Source organism: Neocloeon triangulifer, unplaced genomic scaffold, assembly GCF_031216515.1.
Source record: "Neocloeon triangulifer isolate White Clay Creek 2 clone unplaced genomic scaffold, ASM3121651v1 ptg000003l, whole genome shotgun sequence".
NCBI lineage: Eukaryota > Metazoa > Arthropoda > Insecta > Ephemeroptera > Baetidae > Neocloeon > Neocloeon triangulifer.
The window spans coordinates 8,793,444-8,820,528 of NW_026775546.1; the positions used below are offsets into that span (position 1 = coordinate 8,793,444).

General features: G+C 38.4%; 1 protein-coding gene across 2 annotated transcripts in view; it reads right to left on the bottom strand.

Annotated features, from left to right (window-relative positions):
• Positions 1-21,258, bottom strand: part of LOC132193108 (rRNA N6-adenosine-methyltransferase ZCCHC4) — a 30,622-nt gene extending 9,364 nt beyond the window's left edge. The window contains exons 1-3 of one of the 2 annotated variants that reach the window (XM_059613497.1): positions 20,889-21,258; positions 20,669-20,765; positions 20,502-20,573 (exon numbers count right to left, since the gene is read on the bottom strand). The gene's annotated coding sequence lies outside the window, so the exon portion shown is untranslated. Of the gene's footprint in view, positions 1-20,501; positions 20,574-20,668; positions 20,769-20,888 lie in introns of those variants that run through there. The other variant, XM_059613498.1, reaches the window with a different exon arrangement.
• Positions 21,259-27,085: the final 5,827 nt, after the last annotated feature.

The window sequence follows — 27,085 nt, forward strand, 5'->3', positions numbered from 1 at the left end:
GACATGTCGTTGTGTGGCGAGTCGAATTGGATGATGCTCTTCTGCGACGACCACGTGGTGCACCCAGACGCTCGATGCGTGTTCCGTTTTGCGAGTGAGAGAGAGGAGAGGAGTACATAGATAGCATAAGGGTGAAGCGCCCCTAATAAGAAAATTCATATGCATTTCACGGCGCGTTTCGCCTCGCCATAATGCATTATTTATTGCTCGGAACGGCGTTCTTGCCTGCCGCCTTTTTATCTTCCGAAATGTAGCATCTTTCTGCATATTCCACAAGAGGAGGGTCTCTCACCCTGCCCGCCGCCCCGTTCCATATCCGACATATATATGCATGCGGCTTTAAGGAATTATTGCTGTTTGGGGAAATAAATAAGTCGTAAAGAATCGAGGCTTATGATCTAGACGTGAGCAAATTTCTCGGACGGATACATTTTTTACTGCGTTTTTATTTCCGGATAATTGTTGGATGGACGAGTTTCGCTCTTCACCATGAATAATTAAATAACAAGTGAGTGTTTAAAAATTCAACATAAAACGCGTGCAATTCTGTTGAATTGGCCGTAAAAGCTCGTAGCAGAAATTGCAGAGGGCCCAACATGCACCAATTGCGCGCCGAAAACGCAGCAGACCATTAAAACGCTCCGCGACAATCCGTCTTTACGGTTTAATGCGCGGCAATGCGAAATTTAATTAATAATTAGGACGAGGATTCTCGTTATAAAGTTAATAGACTTTTAGAGCAGCTAGCTTAGGGGGGCCGCAAGACACACTTGATTTCCTGGAGCACAAAACTTTGGCTCGTATATAACGCAGACCGAAATCTAGCTTAGATTTCAATTAGCGAGAAGTTGTGTTCCAAAGACACAACCGGGGAGGGTTATTGAAATATTCAATATAACTTTTGGAAGGCCACGTTATCTTTTATGTAGGTAATTACTTAAAAGCAATTTTCGGCGGTGATCGATCCAACTTCTCCGGAAACTCGCCCCTTCAAAACCGTCTATAAACCTCTTGAGAAAATGAGACGAAAGTTGGAAATTTCAACATAACTTTCCAAGACACTTCAGATTTAGAGAGGGATTCTGGCTGAATTTGCGCAAAATAAAAATATGAGTTAAAAAGAATTTTTTTTTATCAACTTGAAAATTTGAAGTTTAAATCGAGTCAATGGCCTGAACTGATTCAGTGGTTTTAATTGTAAGATGAATTAATTTATGTTATTTATTTATAATAATAAAAATTCAATTTCAATGTTTTTCCTCAAATCATGCAGTGAAAACTAATAAATTGTAAAAACTAATAAATTAATTTTTGTGATCTAAATTATGGACAGAGATGCATTTTTCCGCTTTGATTTTATTTTTTAATTAAAAGAAATAAAATTGGTTAAAAATAAAAAGCATTAAAATATGATATAAATTTTAATAAACTTGAAATTTTTAAAATGAAATCAAGGCCTGTACTGATTCAGGTATTTTAATTTTATTGTAAGATGAATTAATTTATGTTTATTTATAATAAATATTAAATTCTGTGAATGTCAATGTTTTTCCTCACATCATGCGGTATCAAAATTTGTATTACAAATTTTGTAAAAACTAATAAATTAATTTATGTTGCCTAAATTATGAATAATATATATGCATTTTCTATCTCTTTAATTTTATTTATTTTTTAATTAAAAGTAACAAATGACTTTCAAGTATACTAATGTTAAACGAGCCTTTTTTCCTTTACACGGTTCTTTTTTGATGCAGCCACGTGGGACTCCAACATTTGAAAATAGCCCACGTTCCGAAACCAGAGAGAATCAGGGTGAAAATATTTTGTCACACAAATTCCAAGAGGTGCAGGCAGGAACAAACTGCTGAAGAGATTTGTTGACAATGAGTGCTGCTTAAAAAACGCCGCGACGGCAGAAAAATGGAGCAGAAACAGAGAAAAGGCAGCTGAAGTCTATCAAGAGGCAGACACGTGTCATCCCATATCCCAAGAAGTAGCACATGCTTCTTCTTCTTTGTGCCCGCGAAGAAGAAACGGAGAAGATGAAGAAAGGCACGCGACCGGCTCATTTAGGAGAATTATATTCTGGAGACGCCGCGGCAGAAAAGCAGCTGCTCAACTACTTTGGAGGGAAATGCTTATTATTTGACAACAAGGGTTCGTTTGAGGAGAAAAATACACATATAAAAATCGGAGGCCAGGTGTTTTGGCCTGCAAGGAGACCTGACCTCATGTGGCCTTGATTCCAGACCGGCGTCTGGTTTGTTTGGAATAAAATGCAGCCAACGTGCTCGCGAGTGAGTTTTACGTCGCGCTTACACCTGCCCCTTTTGAGTCGTTCGCTGCGCGCCACTGCTCCTCCACCTCTTCCTCCTCGGGTAAATGCACCCAGACGGCGGCGTGGCTTCAACGCCGCCGCCGCCGTACTATATGTACAGACAGACCATGTATTTATTTTTCGCCTCCGTTCTTCGCACCCGGCCGCTGCAGGTCGCCGACTCCCGTAAATAAATAAATGCACTTGGTCTCTGCGAAGGATTAAAAAGTGTGGATTTTGGTGCAGGAGGGCCTCGTGGGGTTTCGCTGCTCTTTCTGCGGTGCAGCGGATTAAAAATGCTTGCCGGAGCGATTTATTTACCGCTGGATTTGCAGTTTAACAAGCGCAAGAGGGTTGGCGACAGCTTTGTCGGCAAATTTGCTCCGAAAGGAATTTTTAATTGGGAAACCATTTGTTTCTACGAAGCGAGAGAGAATACGAAACAGAAACAATATTTATGCTAACGTTTTAAATTGTATTTTTATTACTGAAGTAATAACATTTCACTTATTGTTTTTCTTTTAGTTTTGAAATATTTATATTCAAGGATTCTATTTCTATTTAATTTTATCGGACATTAATTTCCGATATTGTACTATTTTGTGGTAAAAATGAATTAAAAGTAAGCATATTTTACTATTTTTAATTCTAGAAATAAAATTTAAAAACTTTTGCGATTTTAAGATATTTTACGTTATGTTGGTTGGCTTATAATTTTTGAAATTTTCCTCATTCTTTATTTTACTCCAATTCTCAAAATATAATTTATTTATCTGTGGAAGAAAATGACTGCATAAAATAAAAAATAATGCAATAATAATTAAAAGGAAACTTATTTTGAATTTCCCGTTTTAGCGGGGTTTAATTTTTTTAACATTTTTCCTCATTTTGGTTCCTTTGTTTCAAAAAAGTTTCACCCCCTTTAGTTATTATTCTCACAAACATTATCTCTTTATGTGAAAAAATGACAATAATAAAAAATAATATATCCAGAAACTTAACTTTAACACAGTTATTCTTCTCTCTTTTTATTTTCCAGTTGTGTGTTCTCTATTCCTTTTTTCATCATTTTTGGAAAGTAAGCGCAGCTGACACTTGGAAACTTTTGGTCCAAACATCTCTTGCGGAGATGAGAAAAACTCCCGGCTTTTTTTGCTCCTACACGCTTTGGAGGGAAAAGCAGGTGGCGGGCTGCGTCCCATCCGACCAAAATAACAATTTCCTCTGCTCGCTGGCAATCCTTTTAGGAGTGATAATTAAGAAACCCCGTGCTGCGGCAACGGCTTCTCGTGCGGGGGGCGGTCGGGGGGAGCGAGCCCAATTTGGGAGGGAACGAACGAACATATGGAGCACGCAGCATCCTCCGGGGAGCAGGTGACGTCTGGTCACTCGAGGCGAGATCCGTCCGTGCACGACACCAGGCTGCACCTGCCGAGGCACGCGCGGCTCAGCCAACCCAAACAAAAGCGTCGTTATTAGCCCAACGCACTCACCTCACGCCTCAACAACCCCCCGTTTGTTCGCTCGCTCGTGTTTGTGTCTGCACTCTCGAAAAGCCAACGAACTAACCAAACTGACGCCCGGGCCACGCATCACGAGAGACGCGTGCCCGGCTTAATTTTATTGTTAAATTCGGCGCCGAGGATTATTTGTTCTTCTATGGGTTTTCTTCAAGGCCCGTGCATACATGTATTTTTAGTTGTTGCTTTATTGGCTTTTCATATTTTCTTTCCTAATGACGTGGCCAAGGGACAGGAAAGAATTTTTTTAAATGCCACAGAATATACCAACTGGAAAAAAATAACATGTTTTTGATTAATTTGGAGACATCTTATCTCAAACAAAAAAGTTTAAGTTTATCTGAACGTGGTTCCCCAGCACAACCATAAGTCCATTGTCAATTTTGAAGCCAATCAACTTCATTATTTTATTATGCTTACTTGATTTTAGCGGTTAAAATTCAATTTTCTTCATCAATAAAGACAACCAAATCTAAATATTATAAAAAAAAAATTCCTTTCACTATAATTCATCATAAATGGAGAAAAGTTTATTTTTAATGAGCTAGTCTGATAGATTGAAATAAATAAAAAGTTGTTTTAATTTTTCACCATTAAATTTTCAACTATAAACAAAGAAAAAATTGCTTCCATTGCTTCAAACATTCCTCACAATTTAAATTTCACTTGAAAATTTGCCATACTTTTTTAATCTCAAACTGCTCCACCTCCAGCGGGGTGCAGTATATATTTAGAGGTTGAGCCTGCCTAATAGAGAATTAGGCAAACCCCGCGCACGAAGGACAAGTGGGTTGCATAAGTTGCATCAGCCAAACGCGCTTATCGCTTCACGGCTGCACTTCAGCCTTTGGAGATAAAAATTGGCGATAGTGCGCCCGCCACGGTGATTTTGGTCCCGTGTTTTGAACAACAGTTATGTATTCGGCGACCTATTTATCGTACCCGAAACACCTGGCTAACAACAACGAAGGGGAAAGTCCATCTGACGCCAAAGATTACACGTGCGGATGCGCTTCTCTCACTTTCTATGACGCATTCATTTTTATGTTTGCTACCTAATTAATTGTAGAGATATATACAAAATTAAATTTCAAATATTCATCAGAAATTTATGCATAAAAATTTCAGATGTCTCTCTAATTATCAAAAATTTATGATTTTCAGGAAGAAAATAAGTTAGTTTTCCTTAAACAAAGGAAAAAACATTTTTGCTTCAATTTTGTATGGAAATGAACATAATATTGTCTAAAGGGCCTAAAGGTACCAAAATGGTTCCGTAATTTAAAATCGTCAGAATTTTCCAAAATTTCAAAAGTCTTTTCAAATGTGAAAAAGCTTCAAAAATTTGTTTTTATTCCCATTCATTGCGGATCAGACTGACAAAATTCTAAACGAACAAATGTCAGAATTGGTCTGAATGAGTGAATTAATAAAAAATCACAATTAATTTTTACACCAGTTAATACTGTATTTGTTATGAACCATTTGGATTTAAAAATCCGTTTGCTATAACAGCAGTAATAAATATTTGTAAAAAGGAAAATACTGTGCATAACTAAATTAATATAAATTAGAGAAATTGAATACTGAAAAAATAAATGCAGTTAAGCCGAACAGCGAGAAACAAAATGTGACGTTAATTATTCATAATGAAACCGACTGCGAAATTGTCGTTTTTGTTTTGCTTTTTTGTCACTCCATAAACAAACTTTAATTTCCTAAATAAGCCTTCCACGTGGTCGAGCAGCTGACAAGTTAGTTCGGAAATTAATCCGACTCCTGGCGCGCACTTTCCGCCGGTCTCGACCGAGCAGCACGGTTTTTGTGCTCATGTACCCCTTTTCTTGCTTGCTTCCTCCATGTTGCCTCCATGCCGCGCTGCAGCAGCGGCCACGTGTTCACCTCTCGTAACACGAGCTGCATTTTCTTCCAATTCGGAGCGTGTAAAATATTTATTCCTCTCGTCGACGGAATTGCTTTTTCAACTATAAAACAAAACACCGACCGAACGAGCGAGCGACCGCCCGCCGTAATAATTAACTTGTTACTTGATGCTCTCGGTGGTCATTCATTAAAATACGAGGCCCTCGAAAATGACGCACCGCAGAGCACGGTTCCGCTCAAAATTGTCGATAAATTATGCACGCAATTATCGCATTTGTTGCCGTTTAAATCATTTATTGGATAATAACTAATACCCGAGCCCGGGAGTGTTGCATAATAACAATAATAAAAAAGTACTCATCCTGAACAAATAAAAACGAGGGAGCGAATGTAAAATTCAATTTCGAGTGGAAATGAAATAATAAAAACGATAAGATTGCACGCTTTTTAATATATTTCTGCGCAGTTAAATTTAAGCACGTGGCAATAAGTTTCATGTTATTATTATTATTTTTTAAGACTGACGAAGGGGAAAATCTAATAAAGCTGCAGGAGAGGGACGTGCATATTATACACACAGCAGCCGGTTTCTTGCTCGCGAGATGAAAAATTAAAAACCAATAGGCGAGAAGGAGGAGAAATGAGGCCGGTGCGTTTTGAATAAGCAAGCAGGTGCGTGAATATTTCACCGGGCGAAAAGCTAAAAAATTCAGCTCGGGAAAGACAAAAGCAGTGGTGCATCTCGTGGCGGTCTCGTCTCGCGTCGGGCAGGGGGATGCAGAGACGGGGGTGAAAATTTCTTCGGGGTGCGTATTCGGAGAGCTCTGCAAACCCAGCTAGAGAAAGAGGGTGCTGCTGGCTGCTGCTTTTCGTCCACGTGCAGCAGCAGCAGCGCGGACCGATCGATCCCCCTCGCTAGCTCGCTCACCAACCACCCCCGGGGGGCGAGGGGGAGTGCAGTGCAATGCCCCCGCCGCCGCCACCGCCGCAACCCCTAAGGACGACGCGAGTGCACATAGTAGTAATTTTACTCGCGCTGCACCATCGATTGAACCACCCCCCGCTACCCCCCCGGACTGCATGCACCCTTTTTCTCGTCGGGGCCGGATGATAGTGTTTCTGGCACGTCGGTCGGACGGGTGCTTTGCACTCGAAAATGCTGCTGCAGCCATTCATAAAGTGCACACAAAGTGCATTGCACGCCGGGGAACGGCCGGTTATGATTATTTTGCCAAATGAGATTTTCCAAGCTGACTTATGCGGCGATTACGGAAGAGAATTAGATTAATTTGAGGGAGATTGTTATGATTTTAATGACGAGTTATGAGAGCAACCCTTGTAAATGGCGCTATCATATTAACTTAATGCGTCTCTAACTCTATAAGAAGTCGAGGAAAATCATGAGTTGCATAGAGGAGGGAGGATTTTCAACTTGGGAATGAACTGGGAAAACTAGTTCAAAAGAGTATACACGTGCCGAGCAGGTTGCCTAGATATTTTCTCGTCGGAAGTAGCACAAGAATAGAAAATCTTCAGTTTAGACTCTATTTGAAGAGGAAAATACTGATAATTCAGTGTGAAATGGAATTATTTTGTTCTTCCAGGAATAGACTGAGCAATTGTTAAGGGCAAACTAGAAAAATTGCAAGGAATAAATTTCATCGTCAGATAAATTTCCACAGCCAAAACTAAAATGAAATCATGTTTTTTTTTTCATCAAATCATTCTTTCTACTTTTCTAGTTAATTTCACTTCCAAAATAGAGATTTGGAAATAATTATAAAATATGCATTATAAAATTAAATCATTAAACCAAACATACATTTTAAAGTTAAATTTCTATTACATAATAAAACTGTCTGTTTTAGTTAAATTTTCTTATGTTGTCTAATTTCTTCTTTATAATTGGAAAAATGCAAATTAAACCACGGTTTCCATAATTATTTAAAAACGTTTTTGAAATTACACTTTTTCTTTTTCTCAAACTATATCGAGCCATTCTCTTATTGCATGTATTCTAAGAGTCCTAGCAATTCTTGAAAGTAAATTCCACATCAAGAAGATTTACGATGATGGAATGCTTTCCCACGTGCTTCTTCTGAAATCCGAAGCGTGCAGCGTTTCCTCCGTTCCGATCATTTAGCTCCATCAAAGCTGGTCGTCCGTATACAAGGTGCACTAAAATAAGCAATTCCGTCAAAACTTTCTCAAAACAGCATCGATTTTTCCGAAACTGCTCCCTCGCTCTGTCCCCCAGCTCTGCCGGCACGAATGCACCGACCGACCCACCCTCGCGCTCATTTCGCCCCGTTCGCATAATTTTGCTGCGTTTTCGGCACCCTCCCGCGCGCGTGCCACCGTCGAAATACACTCTTTCGTTTCTCCTATGAGCTTTTCTGTACATTATTGTATGATGCTATTTAGCAGTTCGGCGCGAGTAAAGTGCATCTCTTTATTTGCGTATCTGCAGAGTTGATAAGGGCCGCCGAAATTCGGTAATTTGTTTGAATGTCGCCGCATTTCTGCACATTGTTATGCGCCTGTAAAAGATAAGGGCGTCGTAACACGGTTTGGTACGGTGCTGCCGGCGCGCGGAAAATGGCCCTCTGCTGCTGCTGCTGTATATGAAAATATTATACGGCCATTCTTTCCCCAAAACAGATTGCCGCCGCTGCTTTTTTTCCAGTTAAGGCCGCGCTATGCACTTTTCCGACGCTGTTTTTTCAAAAGAGAAAATGAACTCGGAGCTAGGAAAACGCCGTCCAGGGAGTAATTTGCGGCGGAGGGAATTTGCATCGCGGCCAAAATTTCTCATGATAATTTTTGAAAAATTGTTCCTGCGGGTGAACGCCGAAGGGTGGCGGTGGCGTTTTCCCGCTGATTTATTAGTCGTGGCTCCATTTTATTGCAGCGATTTTTTAAAATGCCACAAATGTGCGAGCGAGGAACGAGCCAAGAGAGAGAACGACGGGCCTGCCGATGGTTCTTGCTCCGTTTTGCAATTTGTCATTTCGGGAAGGGGGTCACATCCAGCATCAGAGCACTTTTCTGCGTCGCGGACCGCACCCGATTTTTCCAGCCTGCCACATTTTCGGTAACAGTAGAGTGCTGGGAAATCCGACCAGCAACAGAGAGAGACGATGCTTTTGGAAATTTTATCCTCCTCTCTCGCGTGGGCCAAAAGAGCAAAGCTTTTTATGAATTATTACCCCCAGCCGGAAAGCAAAAAACAAGCAAAAACTCAACGAATGAAATTTCCAATCCCAACGCATTTAGAGAAAAAGATTGATTGCATTCAGAGCAGGGAGGGGTCCGAGTTCTAATAATTGTTTTTTGATTTGTTGCAAGATTGATTTATGAATGGTTTTCTTGCATAAAATTCCAGAGCTTTAGTGGTAAGTTTTTCTGGTGAAAATTTCTAATTTATCATTCACAGCTGCGTAAAAGTTCAATCATAAATCCATCAACAGTATAAAAAAAGGATAAAATAATAAGTGTTTTTGTGCGATTGTGCTGTTTGATTTTGGAATTTTAATTTCGGTCGTATTTTATGTTTGAAGTAATATTCCTTAAATCTTTGTAATTCATCTTAAATTCAAAGAATGAATTTTTAACCGAAATTTTTTTTAAACCAAAATAGCTTAGTTTATACATTTCGTTTATAAAAATTTCATGATTTTTAAAATCTAATAATTATTACAATTTTATAAAATAGTTTAGCAAGATTTAAAACGCCTTTGAACCTAGCACATGTTGTAATTTACTGAATTTGAACAAAAAGACTTTGCTGGACTTTGCTTAAATATTACAAGTTTTCGTCCTTCTTTGTTGGACCACCCCCTAAGTGTAAGATTCGCAATGTTTCCGTCTCTTATTCATTGCAGGGTGCTTCAGACGTCCATTCTGCCGCGTCATAATTGAGCAACGACCATTTCGAGGAGGAAATCGCAGCGTCCGACTGCGAGCAAGTCTGCACCCTCTCCAAAAGTCGCGCAAACAAAATTCCCCGCTGTTAAAGGCCGATAAAGGGCGATCAATTTCCTTCGCAGACGATGAAAAAATTCCGATAGTTGGTTTTTTTCAGCCCGGTTGCGAGGGTGGTCGGTCTAGCTCGCTATAGTTGAATTTTAAGGGCAAGGGCGCGCCACGAGAGCAGATCCATCAGCGAGAGGGGCTCAGACGCATAGTCAAAATACCACCCCTCGTTTACGCGGCGGCGGCGTCGGCGGTGGCATAGTGGCGGGCGACGTGTGTCGCGTGACGTCACACCCCGCCCAGACTAATAATATTGATCGGGTGCGCGCGGCAAGCAGTGCAAAAATTGTGATGCAGACTCCTCGCGCGCGCTCACTCCCCGGAGTGCCGCATCAGATCAGCTATCCGAGGGTGGGGGGTGCGCCTCCCCAACCCGTCCGCCAGCGACACCTTTTCCGAAAGGTCAAAGTGCACCGCCGAAGCCCGCAGAAACATTTTGGCAAGCGAAAAGGGGGTGCGGTCGGTCCTTCCGGGAAAACTTGTATATATGGCTCTCAAAAGTTTCATCATGAAAGCGAATCAAGATTTTCTGGGAAATTCAATTTTGCGGAGAATATATTTTAATGGAAAAGGTGACACGGAGGATGCATTTAGAGTGTTTCATTTTTGGCAACTTGATATTGGCCTGTTTTGAAAGTTAAAATGCGTTGCGGAGGTTGTTGCTATGCCTGTGTCAATTACGCAGCACGGCGAGATTCAATTCCGCTTTATAGGTCAGGCTCATCACTTCGTGCAGCCGAGCTGCGGAAAATTCCTTGCGTGGCCTGGATGTACTGGGAAATGCGAGCACCGGCAGCAAAGCTGCGAGCTGCGTGTGCTACTTGGAATGAGGCGATTTTATAATTTTCAGGGAAGAAGGTGATATACAGCACAGAAGCTGCTCCTCGGGCTCTTTTCAAATTTCTGTGTTTGCTTTCCAGGAATGCCTTGAAATCCAAAACCGTGCTCAAAAGCTATGCGTCTGATGTTGGATATGAAAAACGTTTTCCAATTTCTTTTTCCCGCGAGCTGATATAAGTAAGAAGAGGAGCTTTTATGTTTTCAGTAAATTGTGATTCTGCTGAGAAAATTAAATATATCATATGGCCCCATTTTTTTGTAAAAAAAATATACCTCTGAAGTTTTGATATCATTGTGGTGTTTCGGGTTAAAAAAATATCTGCAGGTCAAAGGGGACAAAGCACTGTGGTTTTCCCCATCCGGTCTTTATTCATTTTCCTCTTTTGGAGTGTAAAAATTCAATTCAAAATTTAGATAAAATTAATTGGAAACGCCGTAAAAAAAACATTCACAGGGAAAAGCATGAATTAAAAAATATATCTCAAGTTCTGGTTAGAGTTGTATAAAAAACCTTTAAAATAGGTATATTAGCAATAAAGCCAATCAAATTGGATTTATAAAATATTTATGGACCAAAATTTTGGCGCACTGAACAAGAAGTATCCGTTGTCAAAATTATCCTATCCATATTAAGAACGACGTACAAAATCAATCAAGGCAGATGGAGTTTCTTTTTGTTTTTGGAAGTTGTAGCAAAATCTTCGCTTGCGTTTGGTGCCTTTTTTCAAATAAATAGATTATTCCCTCCCAACAATATTTCGCTGAAATTTGAAAATTTATCTATTTTTACTAATAAACAACAGTATTAGCATTAAAATCTTGACATGCACTAAAATTTGAGTTGTACTTTTCTGTTAGAACATTTTTCCTCGAGTAAGAGCTTCAGATTTTTTCTGAATTTGTGAATTAGATTGGCGTTATTGAGAGTCCTTGAAAGTTCAAGTGCACTACACATGCAGAGTTTGATAACCGTTCGGAATTTCCGCACTTAATCGCATGGCTCGCAGGAAGCATTTTTCCACACAATGTTTACAAACTAACCGCAATATTACATGAGGAGTATCGCTTTGTATGCAAACAGAAAGGACGCAAATCGCGCTGCACATAACCCTCTGAAATCCCCGCGTTTTTTTTTCACACTTCCGTGTTTATGCGGTCGCGTAATCGTATATACGGCATCAGAGGGCTGAGAAAAATGTATTCAAAAAGAAGCAAACTTTTCATCCGGCGGCGCAACAAAAGATTGCCAATTTCTGCTCAAAAGGACGCTCCGTCGAGGAGAGGGAAGAGAGAAAGAAAGAAAGTTGAAAAAGGGGGTGCGAATATATGCGCAGAGATAAAAAGCGTGTGGCGAACAATAGTTTGGTGCACGCGCGCGGCAAAGAAAGAGTACTATCATGTAAGGAGTAATTTAGCGAGAGAGAAGAAGGACGTGAGACGATTATTTGGCTGCGGCATTAAATTCCGGGGCCCAAAGTACTGCTGAAAGGGTGGGCTTAAGCGGCGGTGGTGTGCGGCGGGCTTGTCTGCATTCGGGGGCACAATGAGAGCGAGTCAATTGCCACGCCCGGATTTCGGCGGCACGTGGCACACCGCGTTATGTAGGGCGCAAGTGCATGCTTGGCTCGGCTGCTGCTGTTTGCAAAGCGCTGCAAAATTGATTCGCAGCGGCCGCCGCCTCTCTCCTCCGCTCGCGCGCTCATGCCTTTTCAGCTCTGCAGCACAAAATAATTTAATCCTTCCCGACTTACTTACTTAGATACTCTCCAGCTAATGCTGCTATACTCGAGCTTTCAATTAATTTCATTCCGCTTAAGCCGTGCGAGTCTAAATGAAAATCTTGGGAATTGAAGGGACGCTCCAGCCGGACTTCGTTTGGAGATTTTGGCTATTTCCTCATGACCGCTGCAGGAGGATTACTGAGTTCATTTCAATTCAGACGACGAGCGATGAAATTGTAATCAAGACTGAAATTAGTGCTAATGCTTGGGATTTTGGATGTACTGGCAAAATACTGCTGGAAAACAAAAGGTTGGCCCTTTGGGAGATTGGGGAGCTTTCAGAATTTTCTGAGGGATTGCTCTTATTGGAAGAGAAGAGGCCCTACGTGGAGGAGGAAAATCTCAAAATGCGAACGCTTTCAATCCTAAAAGGACGCTATACAAATCTTTTGATAAACACCAAGAGATGAGTAAAAAGCTTTGAGAAAAAATTTTAAATTCAATAAAATTCAAGCTTTATTTAAGTAAAAACTCGACTCGATAAATATCATTTTTTTTTTCTTTTTCACACCAGTAAATAAATAAAAAAAAATCCTACTTGTTTGTTTGAATTAAAAAAAAATATATATTGCAATTCACTTCAAAAGGAATTTATTATTCGAAGGAAGTTACTATTGATTTTTTTTTATTTATTTTGCATCCCTTTAATTATCATGATCCGAAAAGTTATTCCCCTCTCATTTGCGCACGCCTTTCTTTTTAGTATTTCACGCTCGCGGCACTCACTCATTCACAAATCTGCGCACGCTTCCAGCTTCCACGGTATAATGAGCGATGATTGAAAGAAAAAATCAGCCGCCACTTTCCACGTCCCCCTTTCTTTCGCCGTTAATCAAAATTTCCCGAGAGACCTGGCACTTTTTAAAAAATCCCCAGCATATTTGGCTTAACTGTTTGAACGTCATTAGAACCGTAAAACGAGCAGCAGTTCCACAAATTATATTGGCACAAGCGCTCACGTCACTCTCACAGCCAAAGCGCGGCGGCGGCGCCACTTTTCGCGGAATTCAAATATTTACCTTTATTATCAATCGGCGCAAGAAGGGTTCCTGGTATTTGTTATTTTGTTTAACAACTCCTCTGATCTGCGCACCTCATACGTATATACAGTTTTACACACAGGCGTGTTTAGCAAGCTGGCCTTTTTCCTTGTAAAGCTCTTTTTCTTATCAATTCTCAAAAGACGAGACGCACTGCACGCCTTATTCTTGCAGCATCGAAAACTCGATGAGGGAAAATCGAATTGTCCCGCGAGGCTTTGGCTCCGAAAAGGAAAACGGAATGATTGATTTTCGGAAGCCGAAATGTCAGGATTTTCTTGGAAGAGCGAAAAGGCGGTGGAAAAGTGGATGAATAATACACGGAATCAGTCTTGCGACTTCAAAAAGGCTTTACTTTGAACCAATTAAAGGAAAGTATATAGCATTAATCTCATGCATAAGAAATGCTGTGAACTCTGTCAGCTTAAATTAGTGGAAACTGGAAAGCTTTTGACTTCTGCTGAGGCGTGAAAAACAAATAAGAGAGAAAGTGAATATATTTCGTATACATTTTGATGTTAAAGGCTTGAAACTCAAAATCAACATTCAAGTAGCAATCACAATATAGAATATCATTTGTGAATAAATATTGAGAACATTAGGATAAATCCATATTATTATGATGAACAAAAATAATTTAATATTATTTGATATATATATATTAAAAAAAACATTTTAAAAATTTTAGGGATTCTGTAATTTCTATAAATTAGAAAATCTGCATAATATTCAAATTATTTAAGAAGATAATTTTATCCTCAAAAATCAAAACCAAAGTGATGTTAAATTTGGTGTCATAATTGTGTTTAAATTTTGAATTATTATAATTTTATTTTTAATTTTTTAAGAGAATTTTAAATTTTTCTTCATAATTTTGATAACTGAAAAGATGAAAATTTATTTCTATAGTTATTAAAAAAATAGATAATACTACTCTGACTTTACCTACAATTTTGGGAATTCACCAACATAAAATTTACAATTTAAATTAAAAGTTGGGAGAGAAATTTCTGCTTTCACGAGCAGAGTTTGGCTCCTTGCCTTCGTAACTTCTGCGAAATGCAAGTTCTCGCAAAAGGTGGATCAATTTAGTTTTTACCGCTAATCGGTGACGTAAACCCGCAACTGTCGGAATATTAAGCACACGTAAATCTCGGCCGTCAAGAAAACACCTGTGCGCTGCAGGTTAATTGAAAACGAAAGTAACTCTGCATTTGTGAGCGTGCTTTCTAAAAGACGATAGGTGCCAGCCTCCCCAACACTGCAGCACCGAGATTAATTAAACACTGCAACAAATGAATATATTCGCGATGCATTTACAGACTACTGCATAATTATAGTGCTAAGGGTTTTTTTTTAATTCATTCCACTAAATCTCAAAATGATATTAGCGATACATATAATTTTGATTCAAAACAATTTTCGCTTTTGTTTATTGTAAATTGAAAAATTAATAATTTGAGAGTCAATAAATTTTATTTAAAAAATAACAAACACTTTCTTTGACTTTTGGCTTAATGAATTTACCAGTGGGAATTGAAAATAAAATTTTGAGACTAAGCCTTCTTTCTACTGGGGATCAAAATATAGACTTTTCATTGCTATTCTAGCAATACATAATTTAATTTTAATCAAAAGCAATTAAGACGCAATTCGTGACGTGTTATGCATCGATCTCAATGCGAGGCAGAAGCGTAGTTTGTACAACGAGGCCGTTAATCAAAAGGCGGCGCGATCTTGACCTGGTGACCAAAAAGTGAAATTGCGGAGATTCCCCGTCCGTGGTGCCGCCGCCGCGACCAAACAAACATTAGCGCGGAATCATTTATTTATACACAGACGGAGGCGTGTGTGTGTGTGAGAAATTTCTTTTTTGCTGGAGAAGTTTTTCGGGGCGCTCATTCATTCGTCCGTTCATTCATTTCAGCATCGGCAGGCAGCGCCGCTTGCTCGATCGTCTCAAATATGCAGCAGCGCGGTGTAACAAAAACATGGCCTACTTACACTTGCAAGTCAACATGAAGAGAAAGTTAGACACGCGTGGCCTTACCAGACCATAATAAATAAACGCGCCGCGGTGTGTGTTATAAATGCCGTTCGGATGCACTTGCCTGAGAAAGAAAGAATTGAACAACCGTTCCAGCAAAAACTCCGTTCTACTCAATGAAACTGTGAAGAATCGCGCGCCGCAGTGACGACTTTTGCAATCGCGAGAGTCGTCAAGCGAATTGGCAGCGAGCGAACGTCGCAGGATTAATTAGCAATCGCTCTTATGCACACACGTGTCTCTCCAGTCTCAAGCGAAAGTGAATGGAATTTGAGTCCCTTTCTTTCACGGAACATTTCATATATATAAAATTTCTAATGGGATTTTCGGAGAGGAAAATTTTGGCTGGTTTATTCGCTCGCTTAGTCATTTTCACATTAGGGCCTGACAACCTTTGGCGAGTCATATTGACACGTTTCTAAGTGGGTCGATCAGCAGCAGGCTTGACAGTTTGCGAATTTCCGTCAGCGCGTGTGTCGAAATTAATGCATATTTCCTGCAGGCAACTACGTCTTACATTTTCTTCTTTAATCGAAATATTCGATAACTCGATCCCTTGAGAAATCAAAAAACATCTCCAGTAAATAGTTTAAGTTGAGCTTGTTACTAAATAAAAATTATTTTATGTACCAATTCCATTTTAAGAATTTTTGCACCAACTTTATGCAATTTTAATTATTTATTTATATCGTACCAGCTCATACAGCACTGTTACGGTCACAATACAGTGCTAAAAATAACTCCCTGCCGCACGTTTGTAATTCCTCTAGTTACAAGAATCCCTCCGCACAGCCAGCATGCTATAACGGAATCATTTCTGCAAACTCACGAATGGGAAGTCAGGCCTGATCGACCGACCTACTTTTAGATGCATGGCAATCACCAGCAGGGGGTGTCAAACGATTTTGAAAAACTTTTTCCGGAATAAAATCTCTCCTGTGAAACATAAATTTTTTTAAATCTTTTTTCAAAATGAATGAGAAAGTTTTCCATTTAAATTCAAATCACTTTCTTTCCATAGAAAACGTGCCATTTTCATAAATCCATAGGAAATCAGGTAAAAATCACGCCGAATGGGCCATAATCTGTCCAAATCGTGCCGTATCACCGAGGCTACTTGATATCTATAATTTCCAAAACCCTTCTCTATACTCAACGGCGGCCATAATGACATATTTATTATTCCGAACTCTTCAATCCGTCCCTCCGTGATGGAAGTCCATAAAAAAGCCCCCCGCAAATGAAATTCAAATGAGATATATACACTGTCAATAAAATTAATTATTCACCGAAACAAAGCAGCGAAGCGAGCGCGTGCATAACTAAAAATACACACTCCAGCAGCACGTTTTCGATAACAGGAAATTAAGGGATTAATAAAGGGTTTGTCATTTCCATAAATAATACACAGAGCGAGCGAATCGCACGTGGCATTGCGTGTCGCGCGTTTCGCGTGTCCCTAGTTTAAAATATATATATAAATTACATGCTGCGGGGCCGCACGTTATTTTATATGCATCCGAAACTATTTCAACGCTGCGCGTACCGGTGCGTGTACACTTTATTTATTTATTTACATGCGCCGTACCCTTCGACTACTTTCCTCGTCTAATTCCAGGTAATCCTTGAGTGGAGCAGCGCGACATTATGTATTCGATTGGCTGCACCGCCACCGCAGCAATGCTGCATGTGGACATGAAAGCGCGCTCGCTTGTTTATGGACTCGGCGCCGCACGCCACCTGTATTTGAGTTAAGCTGCGGTGTCCACAACACGGCAGTAAATTATCGGAAATGCCTTTTTATTCATGTAACTTTACCAACGGCTGCGAATCAATCCAATAAATGCCGTGCGAGATTAGCCCCCTGGCGATTAACTGGAAATTTGATTGAAAAATTAACTTGGAAACTTGTTTTTTATGTGATAAATAAGCGTTAATTTTGACCTGCAATATTTTCATGTTTATAGATTCAAATGTTTCGTTCATTAAAAAGATAACAATTATAAATGAAAAAATTAATTTATGATGGAAATCTAATTAAAATGGAATGTTTTAGAATAATACTGTATTTAAATCAGATTTGAATTAGCAGATTGGAGAAAAATATATTAATTAATAAAAATATACTTTTGAAATGTTATTAAATAAGTGACTGCATATTTTTTATTGATTAAAATAAAAATAATATTTAAAATTTTAGTTGACTGAAAAATTATGAACGATTTTAGCTAAACTTTTCCTGGACGCGTGCGGTGCGAACGGTTCAGGCTATCAGGCTACACAAATGAATCAATAGAATTGTTTGCACATTCTAGAAAAATTTGCGTGGGAAAGGCAGACTTTTCCAGAATCACAAGGGAAACCTGACACCCTCAATTTAGTTAACTTTTCATTTTCCTGCTTCTGGAAAAGTCTGTGTTGCCCAGGCGCAGATTTTTCTTTTCATAGAATTTGCAAACGATGCTATTGTGGTGCTAACAAGCACATTCCAGAATCGCTGGTTCTAAATTTATTTTCATTGGAAAATAAAAAAGTTATTATACTATAGAATATCAGTTTTACAGTTCATTTCTACTTTATAATTCCTCTTTATTCTTCATGATCTTTCTAATGGGTCAATTAATAAAAAAAGCCCAGTATTATGCTAGCAAACAGACGTCATACTTCTCAAGAGTACATACTTGGTAACTGAACAATACTTGCGCTTGGAAACCACTAAGTAGGTCGAACGGCCTCGAGAAATATGATTGAAAAATCGAGTTTTCCCTGCCGACTGAATTATGTGCGTCGTTCATTTCGATTCATTGACGACGCGCGCGGGCGAGAGATTAATTAATTGACTTCCTGAACATCATCAATGGACACTTCAAGTGGCGGCGGCATATTTGCATTATATAACGCGGTTCCGGCTGTCAGAATTTTTGGCTTGGGTGTGTCAAGGTGATGGCGAAAGGGCGGTCGGTCGGGGTCTTACGACTGCTTTACTGCCAGACTGGTTGCGCTGGCTGGCAAAATGAATGCGCTCGCTGCTTTCGAAAAGAAAAAAAAAACAATGCAGCACACACGCGCCGATCTCGCAGCTCACCTAAATTGGAGCACAGCAGAGCATGGTATAAAGTGCGGCCATTTCTTTCGCATTGTGATGCAGAACGAGAATGGCAGACCTCGATTATCAAATTGCCACTTATTCAATCAGTTGGTGCAGTCGTACGTGAAAAAGAAAATTTTATGTCACTGCAACGAGAGAGGATGTTTGTCATCAAAATAATTGTTTATTTCTTTATTATGTAGATCAAAACAAATAAGTTCAATTTTTGAATGCAGTTCCAAGGATCAATTTTGTTTTTAAATTGTAAGAAGTCATTTGAATAATTTGCAAATTGGTTTAAAAAGAAAACGAGGCACCTTATTTTTTTATAATTTTAGAAAAATGTAATATTATATAATATTGTATTAAATCATTAAAATTACTTTTTATTATTATTTAGTACATTTAATTTTCTATTTTGGTGCATTTTTTTATTGACGCTTATAAAGTAGATTAATTTTGACACTACAAAATTATAATGGTTAAATAAATGTTCCCTCAGTACAAATTCCACTTCCTAGCTGTAGTTTCGAGAATGAAATTCAGCTGCGAAAATTATGCACTAATGACTATTTCAAGGTGCAGCGCGTTTGCAAATTTAGCAACCCATTAGCCCCTCAATGCCACCTGTCTCAATGCTATTATGCGAGATTATATAGTTTTTCCATTTTGGACGCTTTCATTTCTGGCGGATGCCCCTATCGCTGCTTGCAAAATTTCCAGGTGCAAATTTTCAAAAAATTCAGCGAATATTCTCGACCTTAATCCTTGGGATTCCCTTCTTGCTGGCTGGCGTTGGTAACAACGCGTAACCGCATACAATAATATAGAAATCATAACACAGCTTGACTTTCAAAGAGGCCTTGTCAGTGAAAGCAACAAGGAAACACTACTTTTCGTCACTCTTGAAAATGAAAGTGAACGCTTGTTGGAAAGAGTTGGAGGTGGTAAGTACGTGTACTCGGTCCGTGAGAAGGCAAGGCCGCCGCGATTCGTTCTCGCAGCCAAGCAGCAGTCTGCGCAATTTAAATATTTATAAAAGAGAGCCGAGTACACTCTTATGCATGAACGTATACAACAAAGCTCCCTCGGCGCACTGCATTTTTGCTCTCCAGGATTTCTGCTCTCTCTGCCTGTGTAAAAAAACAACCAAGGCATTTCGTTATGCATTGAGATGGAAAAATTGACTGTTACACTGCCCTTGACATGGAATGCGGGGTTAAAACGTGCGCTTTGTGACATCATCGTCAATGGCTATGATCAAGCAGGCTCCATTAATTACTTCATCAGTAATAAACATATAAGTAAAGTCCGTTTTAAAATCCGGTTGCAGCCAAGCAGATCAAAACGGGAGTTGTAAATTCATTGTAACTCTTAAGATCATCAGAAAACTTAATTGTCAGACAAATTTAATTGGAATCCGCAAACGCTGATATTAATTAAAAAATTAATAAAATGGAATTCTTTAATTTAGGGATTTTTAAATTTTTCTAAATTGTAAGTAATATAGATATGGGAGAATCAAAAAACATTTTTATAAGGCCCCTCAAATGTTGCCTAAGCCTTCTAGCACTTGTAGTACTCGAGTAGCATCCTTGGCTGGATTTGCTGCGCAGTTTTTGGAGAAAGGCCTTTTGCCAGACGCACTTTTAAAAGCACGATCTCCGCAGTCTGCGCTTGATACTACTTTCTGTTCTGCATTGAAAGACGAAGAAAAAGTAAAAGTCTTTCACTTCGTGCAAAGCTTTTATCTAAAGAAGTTAAGAATATTTCTTTTAAAATTATGAAGAAGTTCAGAATTTTAAATTCCTGATAAAAAAAATATGAAAAAATGAGCAATTTTTAAATCTCCAATAATTAAAAAATTTTCCGTTACAATAAAATCTGCAGCCCTTCAAGTTTAATCTAACTAAAATAAAATAAAAGTTAAAATGCTTCTAACTTACCGCAATCTGATGGTTGATGTGTGGCCCCTAAAGTCCGTCAGTCCAAAGCATGAAACTGTGTCACCATTGCCCCTAAGAAAAATAAAGAATATTATTCCAAATTTTAAACTGAACTTAAATCAGTAAAATAAATTCACGAAATAGGGTTAAAAGCTTAAAACCCTCACTTCTGACACCGCAATCTGATGGTTGATGCGTGGCCTCAAGTCTCTCTTAAAAATTTTCGGTCCGAAACATGAAACTGTTGCCTTCGTAGAATTGCCCCTAAGAAAAAAGAATTTTAATCAAAATTTCAAAATGAACATAAATCAGTATTAAAATAAATTCACTTAATTAGGTTAAAAGCTTTAAACCCTTAAAATTTTATGTACATAAAACCAAACCTACATCCTTCTTATGAGTCCATTGATGTCGTCTTTGAGCGTTTTACGAGCCGTCTTGTCGAGTGAACGTCCTTGTAACACTCACAATAGCGAATTCCGATAGGGATTATGGGAAACACTCCAACCGAAATCGCGTTAAGGTCCTAAAATTTGCATAAGACGGACGTCTCTCGTGCCTGTCTGGTCGCATCAAACCGCAGGATGACATGAGAGAAGGGTCACTCCCACTTTTTTGGCGCACTTGCACCCTCTCTTGCATGCAGCACTGCAGGGAAATGTCTGTCTGTCTTTATAGAACGCGCGGGAAACGGAAGATAAGGAAGAGCGGGCAGGATGGATGGATGAGGGTGCTGCTGCAAAGCAAAGCAGAACAGGTTGGAGCGTGTGTGTCTTGTCTCGACACGATCCTCCATCCTCTCTCCCCTTTCAATTCGTCTGACAGCTCTGGACCAGCAGCGCCAACATAAACATCAAAGGATCAAAGGCCATCGGAAGGAGGAAGGAAATTCGCGGGAAATACGCTCGGCCATCACGGGACCGGTAATTTTGTTCAATGGTGCGATGAGTAATGATGTCTATTTAGCTATCTACCCTATTACTTTTAGATAAAAGTCATAATAAATAACAATAACCATTTGTGTTTACGCAATCGGAAAGATTATTGCTAATTTTACTAGTTGGCCAGCCTGCAAAGTCAAAAGGTTGCAACAGTCATCAATCATCTTTACATTGGCAGTTTCTCTCAATTTGTGCTTGGAGTTTAATTTAATTGTTTGAAATAGCACCTGTAAAGGGCGGAAGTTTTCCTTAACGTACTAATAAGTGGAGTGCTCAGAAGTTCAGGAATTGTACAAGATCATCCAGAACGTCGTAGAAGGGCAAATTTTTCAACAACACAAATGCAAAGAAGGATTTTTCCCAGCTGATTCCTGCAACAAAGTAAGGCCAAGAATAATTCTTAAATTATGTACCTTTCCATCTTCTCATCATGAAATATAATATCCGTCAACAGTGCTCCTTTTTCATAAATAATTAATTCAGTTTTTGGTCCAAAACGATAAAGAACAAGCCAAATTGTTTGAGCAAAATTTTAATATGTTCAGATGCATTGTTTAGGAAATAAGATTGAATGATTCCTTTTATTCAATAATTATGGATCTATTTCAACGATAAATTGAAAGCAGATATTATTTCTGATTCTGTTTTTAGCTTTTGTTACGTAGCTTTTGGGCAACTGCGCAAATGACCATTATAGTTGTTGTCAGTTTATTTCCAGCTTATTCTGATTTGGTAACTTTTTTATCTCCGCAGAGTAATGATCCATTGTGTGTAGTGCGTAATGGGTTTATTTTTGGTGCCGTGGACTTTCCGTGAAATTGAATAGGAGGTAGTTGGACAATTTTAGATCAATAACACAAACAACAAATAATTCAAAATTCTAATAAACATTAAGCTATTTATACAAATATTTTTATCAGAGAAAAAAATTAATATTTGTTTTACAATTAGATGTAGATTTTGAATTAATAAAACTTAAGCTCTAAAATTTCGGAACAGGGTTGTCATGCAAATTTCACTGAGCGGTTAAATGCAAATGCATGGATAAAGTGTTGATGAGAGGACATAACAAACATTGACATAACACGGCCAGAATTGGGCTTTGCTAACTGCGTTGTGCGTTACGTATTATATTTTATTCATCGATTTTCGGCGACCACCATGTCCATTATTATGAAAGTCCCCGCGACCAAATTGCCTTAATGCATTAATCGATTCCGGGCCCAGTTTCCTCCGAATACGCCTACGCCAAATTTGGCGCACGGAATTTATTTGGTTATATGTTAATGGCACAAAATGTAACACACACCTCTGCGACTGACTCCTACACAAAAAGAACGCACGCAAACAAAATGTATAAAAAAGGTGAACAGAAGCAGCCCATTGGGGCCGTTTTATGTATCCTTCAATGAGAGGCGCTCCTAAATCCGTTCACGCATTTCGTTATTCAAATAAAAGAGCTATATCCGTCTCGCAGCGGCTCTGACCTTTTCCTCGCCGAATTACATCATTCACTTCAAGGAAAAGGCGTCATAAAACACGCCTGCTAATCGGCGAGAAACAAAGCAGCAACCCAATTCCCTAGATTTTACAACCCTTTTCTTGAATAAGAAAGCTATTTCTGGTCAGTTTCCTTCGAAACGTAAAAAATCTGCAAAAATAAAAAAAAATCTGAAAGTAACAATAAAAAATTAAATTGAATGATGTAAATTTTTTAATTCTATAGATCATTACTTACGTTTTTTTATTTTAATTATTACTATGAATCAGGTAAAATCACAAAAACAAATTACATAATGCATCATCTTGATTTAAAATTTTATTTTTCTGTAAAACTTCCACTGTAAAATTATATAAATTCCCAGGAGTGCATTTTTATAATAAATTAAGGATGTTTTTATGTTGTTACAACTCCAAAACTGCTCCATAAAAGGGGTTTAACATTATATTTCACTAACTGGAGTCTGTTGAGAGCAATTCAAAAATGGAATTACACCTAAAAGATCTTTCCGGAACCAACCCCCATAGCCACTTTTCGGCGTGGGCAACATCAGCGAACGCGAGACGAGCGAGCGGACAGTACCCATTAGGGGTTACGGACGCACACATACGGTTGTTGTCATGGGAACAGGCTGGTGACGTCACCGGTGACGTCCTCGACGGGCCTATTTGGTCGGCGCTTTAAATGCGCGCCAACGTACAGTACCTTTACCCTTTGGGCGGCTGTGATTCATTGTGTGTCTTGTTTTGACGCAACTGCAGGCTGGAGCGAAGATTCGTTCGGGCCTTCTAGAATGGCGCGTATACCGAATGCGCCAGCGTCAAATCTGCTCTCGGTTCTTTCGAGAAGAGGCGCCGAATTAAGTTTGGCCCGGGACATTATTATCTTCATCCCTCTTGGGGGAGCCTGGCAAAGGCAATTCGCCCAAATGCTTTTCGCGGAACTCATTTTCCAGATGGCGAGCTAATTGTTTCCAGCGCTCCGCGTTTGCGTTTTGTTAACGCGACATTCAATTTAATTCTCCGCAGAAACGGAGCAAGAGAAAGAGACACGATATTCGGTTTCGTTATTACGAAACACGGCCAAAAGTTCTTTTATTAATTTAGAATAAGGAAAGGAGAGAGTTTGATGTTTTCGAGTTATTTAATTGCAACCGCTTCTTTGTCAGTAAACAACAATATTTTTTTAATGACTAGGGTGTCTTAGTTTGGTTAAGCCAATTTCATTCAGAAGAAAAAATTGTTTTTGAGGGAGGAGAATCTAAATTTATTCCTCCTTTTTTTAAATACCCTTCATGGATAGTTCATAAAGTTTCAATACATAAATAATAATAATAAATAACCTAAAAATCATTAATTGCATTGATCATATATAAATTTTTATTTTGAAATTTAAATTTACTAAAAATGTAATTTATATTATTCTCTTTTTCAATTTTGTCATTAAAATATTTATGAAATTAAAATACAACTTTTTTTAATTTCTTTTAGAAAAGTATTTCTTCCCATTCATAATATTTGAAAAAAAAAATACAAAATATGTTTTTGCAAATAAAATATAAATTATTATCTTTTGTTATTTTGAGACTAAAATTTATATTAAAAGAGAAAAAATTAAATAATTGTGAATTTTTATATCTTTTTACGTTCAATTTTATATTTTTAAATTAAAAACAATTGAACGATAATAAAAATGCATCTTTGCAATACTTTTTTACATAACAGCGAAAAATGAATTTATTTTCAGATGAAACCTTAATTAACCTTTACACCTCCTCTCCTTATTTCAGAGTAAATCGAGATTGAATTTGAAACCCATTTCAGCCAATTTGAAATTTAAATTCAAAGGTGAAAATGCATTGCATCGGATAGGCCAGTAATTTGCACCCTCACGTTGTTTCCAAAAACGTGATACGCCCACTGGAAAAATTAAAAGACTGCTTTTCCTCATGCGTTGGCTGGAGCGATAATACCATATATAGTTCCCCTTTATCTGCCTTTTATGTGACCTTTTCAGAGAGGATTTTCCATTCATGAGGCGCGCGCCAGCTCACTTTATTATTTCCTTGTACAAACTGCGCGTTTCATTTCGAAGAGTGCCGTTTCGCCGCTGCCGCCCTTTGAATCACAATTTCAAATAACACTGAAGGTGCATGTTAGATTGAGACTTTCAGTTAAATAATAAAATCATGTACACCTAGCTTGTGATCTAAATAAGAGAGCTCAGTGAAAGTGCGCCATTGGTTTCGTGTCTCGCGATTTCTCCTCGCGACCGACAGATCACACGGTTGCATAATTTGTGACAAAATAATATGCATTAAGAGTCTTTTTGCCGCCGTTCCATGAAGACGCGACGAGGACAATGGTGAAACTTTAAACACTTAATTGCTGCGGAGAAGAATTCATTAGCCTTTCTTGCGGCCGCGCCGCTCTGTGACGAGTTCATTTAAAATTCTAATGCGCGCAAGAGAGCACTTTTGGAAAGGAGGATAAGTGAGAAGCGGTATATTTTTACACCACAAGTCTTTCTTTGCAACCTTTGAGGACGAGGAAATTGCCTATTTTACTTCACCAAGCATTGGGGACAAAAAATCAATTCGAACAGGTGCAATTCAAAACAAAGAATTTGCATCCAAAATCCTTGAAAGCAGCGAAATAAAAGTATAAAATATTCAAAACTTTTGTTATTGAATTAATCTAATTTTGTATTAATATTTATAATTAAAAAAAAATTTGACAGCTAAAAATCAAACAAGGAAAAAAATTATTCAAACGGTTTTTCATTAGCCTCAATGAAATTACTTTTTGTTTTTAAGTCTTGGGGGAAAATTGGATTCGTTCAAGTCATTTTAGTACTTTTATTCGAGTATAAACAAAACTTTCAAAATATATCTCGTTCAGCTTTCTTTATTTATAACCAATTTAAAAATTTACGCAGTAATTAATAATATCACGAATTTGGTAGTAATTTTTCAATACAATTTGAAACATTTGATCCTAATTTCCTGAATGGTTCACATTCACTACCGAAATTCAAAGAATCGCGATAGTGAGAAAAAATGTGCCTCTGGCGAGTTAATTCCAAACACGCACTACATTCCATTTGAAAACGAAATTCTCCTCATGCACCTGACGAATACCTGAAGGAATTCCACTAATTCTCTTCTCCACCTATGTGGGAAATGGAGAAAATTTCATAACGCATAACAAAGTGCACAAGGAGGAAAACGGTTCGAAAATTCCGAGGGGACTGTTTGACGACTGATTTGTCATGCTCAAGTTATGCGGTCAAGCCCACTCGCGGCGCGCTGCATTTACTCACTTTAGCCGTTTGCTTTATTCGCCCCACAAGATGTAGACTTCTTGTACCAAGTGCGCGAGCAGTGAGGTCATTGCGACCAGGCAAAGTACAGTACGTTTGTTATGGTTTATGTGCGCGCCAAGTGTCGAGCATTAAAAGCATGGGACGAATGTGTGTGTGTTTTGTTGTTGCGTATTTCCATTCATAGAATCGCCTGTGCTGCTGCTGTTTGAGCTGAACTCAAGTGTTAACAAGCAGGGGCGTTTACTCGCAACGCACACACACAGCTCGCTATTCACATCTCTTTTGTGTCGGTTGTTGGCGTATAATGATGTAAAAATTCATTCATGGTAATAGGCGCGAGAGAGAGCACTGCAGCCGTAAACAATGGAACAGGGATCAAATTTATTATGCTGATTGGCAATAAATTTAATTCGAGATCTGAAGGTGGAGAGGAAATAAATAAATTGGATTAGCCTTCAGTCAAAACGGAGGCGTATTTTTGTTCTGATGTATATTTCGCTCATTATTTAAGAGAGTTGGAAATAATTGGAAATTAAAGTTAAATTATTGCAAGTAAAAATTATTTATTGAAGTGAAGTTTAAAATTTTATCCCGTGAGAGTTTGCAAGCTTTAATGTTTTGAGGTCAAGCTTAGAATTTGCTAGTAACGGTTCAATTTTTTTTCCTAAAAAAGACAAACTTAACTTTGAATAAAATATTAATCACTGATTTTTTTGAAATCTATTATTTTTTCAAGTATTTTTTAAGATAATATTGGTGGCCCTTATGTAATTTTTAAAAATTAATAACTCGATTATTATATTTTATAACTACAGGTT